The 9,145-nt window shown below is 41.0% G+C and overlaps 1 pseudogene; it reads left to right on the top strand.

The window, feature by feature from the left end:
- The first annotated feature begins 7,555 nt into the window (after positions 1 to 7,555).
- Positions 7,556 to 8,878, top strand: LOC116898355 (annotated as a pseudogene).
- The last annotated feature ends 267 nt before the right edge of the window (positions 8,879 to 9,145 follow it).

Raw genomic sequence — 9,145 nt, 5'->3', positions numbered from 1 at the left:
GAACTCAAAGAACAGGGGAAAAGACAGAAAAGAAATATGAAACACGGATACAGACTTTAAGAGAGGAATTTAAAATTACAACTAAAAAAAAAAAAACTCAGGTAGAGACAGAAGATAAAATTAAGGAAAGCCAACCTAAGGTTTTTTAGAAACAAACTTTAGTCTATCCAGTTAGTGTGCAACAAAAGGCCTCCAAGCGATGATCATCCACAGGGTTATGAAGAATTTGAATGGCAACCCATGGATGTATTAGAATTAAGGAAATTTAAGGAAAGTGTAACTAATTTTGGAATGCATTAGCCATTTGTAAAACAAATCTTAATTTCTTGGGCTATTAAAAATAGAGTAATCCCCAAGACTGGAAAGATATGGTAAGACAATTCTAGAGCCTGCTGAAAATTTGCAATGGATTTCATGGTGGAGAGAAGAAGTGAGGAGATAGCAAGACAAAAATAGAGCTAGGGGCAGAGAGATTTCCACAGATCAACTGCTTGGTGAAGGCCGCTTTGCTGAAGTAGAGGTGCAGGCTATATATACTTTGAAGAAACTCTGTCATGGTGTCGATTGTCAGCCTTAAAGGCCTGGGACAAAGTCGGCAGAATCAGGAAAAGACTTGAACATTCACTCAAGTCATACAAGGTCCTAAAAGAAACCTTCCCTGACTTTTTACAAAGGCTTACCTCAGCTGTGGAAAGGAGTGTATCAGATTCAATGGCAAGAAAAGGCGATAATTGAGTCTTTAGCCTTTGAAAATGCAAATACCAAATGCAGGGAAGTAATTAGACCACTAAAGGCAAGGTCCACACCAATAGATGAGTGGATTAGATATACAGCTGATGTTGGATCTTGTTCTCCTGATACTACTTTGATAGGAGAAGCTGCCACTGGACAGCTAGAGATGACCCAAGATTTCAAATGTTTTAATTGTGGTGAGCAGGGCCATCTCAGATATTACTGTAATAAAAACCAAAGTGATACAAAAAGGGGGACTGTGCCTCCTAGAATGTGTCAAAGATGTGGCAGATATGGACATTTGACTAGGAAGTGTACAGCAACAACAGACAGATGGGACCGCATCCTGACAAAAAACTCCCAAGGGGGCCTCTCAGGCCCCAATACCAGGCAGGGAGAGTTCTCCTCCTCAGAACGATTAAACAACAAGACTTCAAAGCGAATATTTTGGCTAACGTCTATAGAGGACCAAAGGCCAAAACTAAAAAATACTGGTAGATAATATCGAAATTGAAGGAATGGTTGACACTGGAGCAGATGTTACCATCATCTCTCCAAAATCTTGGCCCATTAGTTGGCCACTTCAATTAGTTGATATGCATTTTCAAGGTGTTGGCACTTTATCCCAAATAAAACAAAGCATCAGGTGGCTTAAATGTATAGGACCAGAAGTTCAGGTAGGAAAATTAAGGCCATACGTGGCTGATATAGCCATTAATTTATGGGGAAGAGATCTACTACAGCAGTGGAAAACTCAAATTAATATCCCCTCAGTTTCAGGTTCTGGCCCTAAAATTCATCAGACTCCTAATAAAAACTTTAAATTGGTCAGGAATGTTATCAAGGACAGTTAGAGACTGTCCAAGCTGTCCATAAGCAAGATACAGCAGAGGCTGACAATTTAGTGCTACCCCAAGGAGCCACTGCTGTTAAAACAACAACAGCCTTGCCACTAAGGTGGCTGACTGACCAACCCATCTGGGTTGATCAGTGGTCTATGACAAAAGGAAAACTACAGGCATTAGAGCAGCTGGTCCAGGAGCAGCTAGAGGCTCAGCATATAGAGGAGTCCACCAGCCCTTGGAATTCTCCAATATTTGTCATTAAAAAACAGTCTGGCAAATGGAGGGTATTGACAGATCTCAGAGCAATTAATAAGATTATTCAGCCCGATGGGTTCCATGCAGCCTGGGATCCCACTGCCTTCTTTGTTGCCTAGGAGTGGCCTATTATAGTGATTGACTTAAAAGATTGCTTTTCACTATTCCTCTACATGAGGCGATAAGGAAAGGTTTGCCTTTTTGGTGCCTACCCTTAATAGAGGTGCCCCATAAAAAGATATCAATGGAAAGTCCTTCCACAAGGAATGTTAAATAGCCCAACCTTGTGTCAATATTTTGTACAGCAGCCATTAGATATAATTCAAAAATTTCCCCAATCTATTATTTATCATTACATGGATGACATTTTATTGTCTGATTCAGATATAAATATCCTGGAAAAGAATGTTTTGATGAAGTAAAAAAAAAAACATTACCATGCTGGGGATTACGAATCGCCCTGAGAGAAAATACAAAGAGGGATTCTATTAATTATCTAGGGTATAAAATAAGTGTACAAAAATTAGGCCACAAAAGGTGCAAATCAAAAGAAGCAAATTAAGGACACTTAATGATTTTCAGAAACTACTTGGAGACATTAACTGGTTGAGGCCTGTGATTGGCTTGACCACTCAAGAGTTGAGCAATTTATTTCCAAACACTACAAGGCGATAAAAATTAAATAGCCCAAGGAAACTATCAGCTGAGGCTGAGAAAGAGCTAACTTTGGTAGAAAGGAAACTGCAGGACGCACATCTGGATAAGTATTGATCCAAAGATGGCCTGCATATTATCATCTTGCCCTCTACTCATTCCCTACAGGAATTCTCATGCAAAGGGAAGATTATATCTTAGAATGGATATTTTAGCACATAAACAGAGTAAGAAACTGAAAACCTACATTGAGAAGGTCTCTGAATTGATACTTAAAGGAAAATTGAGACTTGACAATTAGTTGGAATGGATCCGGCTGAAATTGTGGTACCTTTTACTAATGCAGAAATTAACTCTTTGTGGGTACAAAATGAACATTGGCAAAGAGCATGCAGTAACTTAGGAGACATTAACAACAAATACCTAAAAGCAAAAGACTTCAGTTGATAAAACGAACTAACTGGATCCTCCCTCGTATAGTAAAGGGAACTCCAATATCTGGAGCCCCTACATTTTACACTGATGCCAGTAAGTCAGGGAAGGCAGGATATAAATCGGAAAATGTAAACAAGGTGACTGAGAGTCCCTATAAGTCAGTTCAAAAATCTGAACTGTATGCAATACTCATGGTGTTGTCAGATTTTCGAGAGCCTCTTAATATAGTAACTGACTCTCAATATGCAGAAAGGGTTGTTTTGCACATAGAGACTGCTGAACTTATTCAGGATGATTCGAATTGACATCACTATTTATTCAGCTACAACAAAAATCAGAAATAGGAGTTACCCACTATATAACACACATAAGATCCCATACAGGTCTGCAAGGCCCTCTGACACAAGGTAATAATGAAATTGACCAGCTACTGATAGGAAGTGTACTAGATGCTTCAGAATTTCATAAAAAACACCATGTTAACAGCAAAGGCTTAAAGAAAGAATTTTCTATCACTTGGCAACAAGCCAAAGAGATTGTGAGGCAATGTCCTACTTGCTCGTTATATAATCAAACTCCATTGCCTACAGGAACTAACCCTAAGGGTACCCAAAGAAATGAAATTTGGCAAATGGATGTTCTCCATTTACAGAGTTTGGTAAGCTGAAATACATACATCATACTATAGATACATATTCAGGATTTCAATGGGCAACTGCCTTAACGTCAGAAAAGGCCGATTCTGTAATTACACATTTGTTAGAAGTTATGGCTATAATGGGAATACCCATACAAATTAAAGCGGACAATGGTCCAGCATATATCTCTAACAAGATTAAGCGCTTCTTTGACTATTATAATATAAAACATGTTACAGGTATACCACACAATCCTACAGGACAAGCGATTGTGGAGAGATCTAATCGAAGTCTAAAGGAGATGCTTAACAGGCAAAAAGGGGTCAACAACAAAACTCCCAGAGATAGGATACATAGTGCTTTATTAACCTTAAATTTTTAAATGCTGATGAACAAAACAGCACAGCTGCTGAAAGACATTGGATTGTGGAAAAGACTACTGAACTAAACCAGCCTGTTTATATTAAGGATATTCTGACGTCAGAATGGAAAATGGGAAATGTGTTACGCTGGGAAGGGTTATGCCTATGTTTCTACAGGAGAAAGAAAAGCTGTGGGTTCCTTCCAAGCTGATAAAAATCAGAAATGACAGGGGGAGACCTCCTGAAGTCCTTGGCAACACAGAAGAAAAGGAGACTAAGACGATCAACAAATAGGTGATGTATATATGAGGTTGTTTAGGTCTCCGTGTATGAACTGGCTGAGACTGAAATGTCTATAAACAGCCAGTGATATTTTGAGTGCAAATTCCTCATAACTTGTAATCGTATGTATTACAAAAATTATGTTACGGGTTTGATTATATGATTAACCTAACCTGAAAAAAAGGTAGTCATTTTTTTTTTTGATCTTTATTTACTAAACTGTGCACCCTGCTTATCCCATTTGAAAATGCTTATAGAACTATATAATGCTTGTAAAGTTTGTGTGCTGCAGGATGAAGGAAGAGAAAGATAGCTCTGAAATGATACACACTCTGGGATGCTGAGATTCCGGGACTTTCCAGTCCAACTTCGTGTTTGATTCTCCCTTAATTACACTGAAGATGCTTGATTTAAAGGCCTGCTTTCAGAACTTTCCCAGAATGGACATCTTACTTATCCAGCCCTTCAGACTGTCATAGTCAAGATGTCAGCTAAGCGATGAACTTTCTCAGCACAGAATGACTGGCAGGCAAATCCCGGCTAGCTCTACTTCGACAAAGCCAACTTTTCCTAATACCCCTTGGGCCCCAGAAGGGAATTCTTCGCCCCAATCCAGCTAGAAGCAGACAAGGAAGATCGTCGTCCCATTTCCTTATGATGGGGTGGATGGTTCTGTTTATTTTAAGAACTGTGGATAAGTTTTTCTTTTAAGGGATACAATACAAATGTAGCTTTGGGCAGGGAAACTAGAGAATGTAAACTCAGGGATTGCTACTTTTCCTTTCCTTTTTGTATCCTTCTTAGATATAGTAATACATAGAAATTAGAGAAATAGACAAACAGATAGATTGGCAAACTTACTCTTAAACAAAATTTTACAGCTATATTTTACATTGATAGAAATGTTTGTAATTGATACAAAGTTGAAGCTGTAATCTTTTCATTGGTATAGAATGCATTTTACACAAATCGTAGGTTTTCAATGGTATACTTTCTTGTTGATTTATAATTGAGATTAATATTGCTACTTTAACATGGGCATTGTGCCTCCACTATGCATCTAAGAATACAAGTCTTAGACCCGGTCCTATAACTGCTGTTATACATTATTTTTAGTTGATTAACCAGTACCAGCTAAAGGGTCAGATGGCAAGGTTATGGTTCTAAGTCCAGTTTAGATGGGTTTTGTAAATACTTGATTAGAGAGGGCCAGCGGTACTCTATGCTTAACAGTTCAGAAACGCCTATGTAGATAGGAAATCTTCAAGGGCATCAGAAGTCCAAAGAATAACCTGTTTATGGACATTTCTTCATCTAGATCATTTTACTAGAGACTTGTCTGCCCTTGACAGGGCCCCTTAGACTCGAAGAAGAACTTGAGCATCAATGGAGTTGCTCAAATCGTGGTAACGCAGCCACTGAGCAAATTGCTTCAATTCATCTACAGACAAGACACTGTCCAGAAAGGGACAAATTATGCAGAATAGTCGATTGATAATCTCTGCGAGGCAGGGTGATCAGCCTTCAAAATCTGCATTGATAAGGTCTGTCAGATGATCCTGGGCCAGAAGGCTGAAGACTAATGCCAGCATATTAAGGAATAAGGGGACTGTCCAGGTGATCAGCAGTCTTTATAAAATTAGCTAAGCTTGGAAGCCATGTTTTGTGCTTCCTATGTTTTCAGGTAATATTAATCATTCTTGGATTTCTGATGTGGTTGGAGACTAGTAGTCTCACAGACAACCGAATGGTTTAGTATTGAGAAAGATGATAAATCTGTTAGAGTAGTTTTAGGGTGGCATAAGATCTAGAACCAGGATATAGTCAAGTATAGTTTTTAGTATAGATGACATGGTTAATGAACAAAATTGATGGACTGGGTGATCAGCGTATTGTTGGTTTTATAAATTGCAGAATGGTAATAATGATGTTTAGTTCACCTATGTATAGGAAAAAGTTTTTTAACTGGACAAAAAGGGGGAAATGTTGTGGTTTGCCTTGACAAGATGTGGTGTGGATAACATGGTTGGTGAACAGAGTTGGTGGACTGGGTGATCAGCATATTGTTGGTTTTATAAATTGCAGAATGGTAATAATGATGCTTAGTTCACCTATGTATAGGAAAAAGTTTTTTAACTGGACAAAAAGGGGGAAATGTTGTGGTTTGCCTTGGGGTTTTCTCTGAATTTGTTAAATAAAGGCAAGAGCGTGAGATTTGGGCAGAGGTAGGAGTTGGGAGTGAGAGGGGGATGAGATTCAGAGGTTAGGTTGACAGTTGACAGTTGGAGACAGTTGAGCGAGTGGAACCTGAGCAGGGGGGGTGAGGATTGACAGTTGAGGGAGGAGGGTTAGAGAAGGAAGCCAGGAGGAAGAGGAGAGGGGAGTTGGAGAGACGATGGGGAACTGAGAGGGTTAGAGGTACCAGGGGGAGAAGAAGCTGGAGACTTGGTAAATAAAAGGTGCAGGGATGAGTAATTTGGGAACTGGGATTAGGACAGTGTAATGTGGATCTGCCAAATCTAGACGCTGGATTGCTTTAATGCTAAATGAGTGTGTTTTTTTAAGAAAGAGTCTCAATTTAAGTAAGTGTGGCTGGGTTGTGTTTCTGCCAAGATATCCAGAAGATATCTGGGGAAGCGAGGTGTGGAACCCTAGCAGGGAAAAACACCCTGAGGGAAAACATTCCACCCCCGGTTTTCGTTTATACATTTTTACTTTTACTTTATTTTTATTTATTTACGACAACATAGCATAGCTCTACACCAAACCTTGGGTGGTAGAGGGAGGGAAATCAGGATTTCCTCCTCAGCTGCATGGCAAGTCAAAGTCGACCTAAACTCTAAGAAACACTCCATTAAGCAAAATAACAAGATGACAAGTCTTTAGATAAACTAAATAGTCAGCTTTAATTTGTTTCAAATAAACTATAACTATTAGAATGTTTTGATTTCCAGAAAAATTAAGGTGATGATCCACGGCCTTTTGATGTACTCCACACCCAAATTGCCCTGTCACTGTGGATATGGGACATTTGGCACGAGAAGCCAGTGTTAATGCAATACTAAGATTCATGGGCTATTCCTATTTCCCTGGAATACAATGTGTGTGCATTCCTCTTCCATGGTTACAACTAACTTGCCTCTGTCCTGTGCTGTTGGTGTTCTGATGCCTGAGGCAATTTTTTATATTTTCCTTCTTGTTGGTGACTACGTAAGATGAGGAATAATAACTTCTGATCCTTTGGGGATACATTTAAATTTCAACATTTGATGTGTTCTCCATGATTAGATCAGGGACTGACAATCACAGTATTAAGAATAAGTAAGACGGCGACGCGGCGGGGAGGTTTGGTATGAACAGGATTCAGATTCACGTCTCACCAATGAATCGGGGGAGGATCACCCCAGGGCCCAGATCTCAGGAGCCCCTCTCTTGTTCGTTCACTCACCACCCATGCTCTCAGCTGTGTCTGGAGGGGCAGGAGTTTTGCCTTGAGCATATTCTTGAAGACAAGAATGCACCCTTCAAACAGTGTAGCTACATTTCGACGAAGAATGGGAAAAGGTGCCCCAGTGCTGCCCCAAAGCCCGAGAAGAAAGATGGGGTGTTTTTCTGTACTGAACATGCTCGAAAGAATGCCCTAGCACTTCATGCTCAAATGAAGACGAGTAACCCAGGCCCTATGGGTGAAACCCTCTTGTGCCAGTTGAGCTCAGATGCTAAAACAGAGCTGGGCTCGCAGACCCAGAGAGTAGTCGAAAGGAGGCCAGCCGGATAGTGGATGAAGACAGCTGGAGTGAAGGGGACCAGGAACCCATTACTGTGGAACAGACATGGAGAGGTGACCCTGACAGTGAAGCTGATAGCATAGGCAGTGATCAAGAAGATCCCTTAAAACATGCTGGTGTCTATACAGCTGAGGAGATGGCTCTTATTATGAGAGAAAAGCTAATACGTTTGCAGTCTTTGTACATTGATCAGTTTAAACGACTACAGCACCTGCTCAAAGAGAAGAAGCGCGGATACTTACATAATCGGAAAGTGGAGCACGAAGCTTGAGGTAGTAGTCTCCTGACTGACCCCGAGGGACTTTTGGCCAAAGAGAGAGAGAGAGAGAATTTAAAGTGACTAAAATGTCTCAGACGATACCGTCAACGCTATGGTGTAGAAGCATTACTACACAGGAACGCAGAATGCTGGCCACAGAGGGGGCTGCTCAATAGGCTCAGACCACTCGTTCCAGTCAAAGGTGCTTAGCCTTTGAGGATGAGGTTCGCTGCTCCAATCAATCTCTTCCAATGACCAGACACTGCCTTACCCATATCTGTCAGGATACAAATCAGGTTCTCTTCAAATGCTGCCAGTTATCTGAAGAGGTACCCGGCAACAAAGCAGTTCCTGAGTTGGATGTCGTAAGTGATGGCATGCCATGCCCTCCATCGCCCTTGCTCTTGGATCCCTCCCTAACTCTAGAAGATCATTCGGTCACAGAAATTGCCGAAGGCCCAGGACAGATGCAGGTGACTGGGGATGGATGCAGATCCCAGGGACCTCGAAGTGTAGAGTGAGCCTGTGCACCCTTCCCTCAGCATGGATTGGCTACTGCAATGGAAAACCAGAGCCCACTTCTATCAGTTCACAGTTCATTCTGGGGATTGTTCACCTTTGGATTTGAACTCTCCACTCTTCAGACAAGTGTATCTCTGGTCATCTCTCACTGAACAGGGACAGCTCACACCACGTTGTTTCCTTCGGGGCTTGAGAGTGCTGTAGGCAAACATAACCCAAGTCTGTGTGGAATGCGAGTTAGTATTTAAGTTTGGGGATTTTGTGCGAGGAAGAGTGTGAGGTGGTCCCCTGCCTTTGGGATGCAGTGCCTATTGGAGAGTGCCTGGGAAAGAGACGTTTATAATGGGACTTCTGAGCCATGGACAGAGACACA

The sequence above is a fragment of the Rattus rattus genome, chromosome 4 (assembly GCF_011064425.1).
Source record: "Rattus rattus isolate New Zealand chromosome 4, Rrattus_CSIRO_v1, whole genome shotgun sequence".
Lineage (NCBI taxonomy): Eukaryota > Metazoa > Chordata > Mammalia > Rodentia > Muridae > Rattus > Rattus rattus.
The sequence above is the reverse complement of the archived record's forward strand: the minus strand, read 5'-3'. Positions and strand labels throughout refer to the sequence as shown.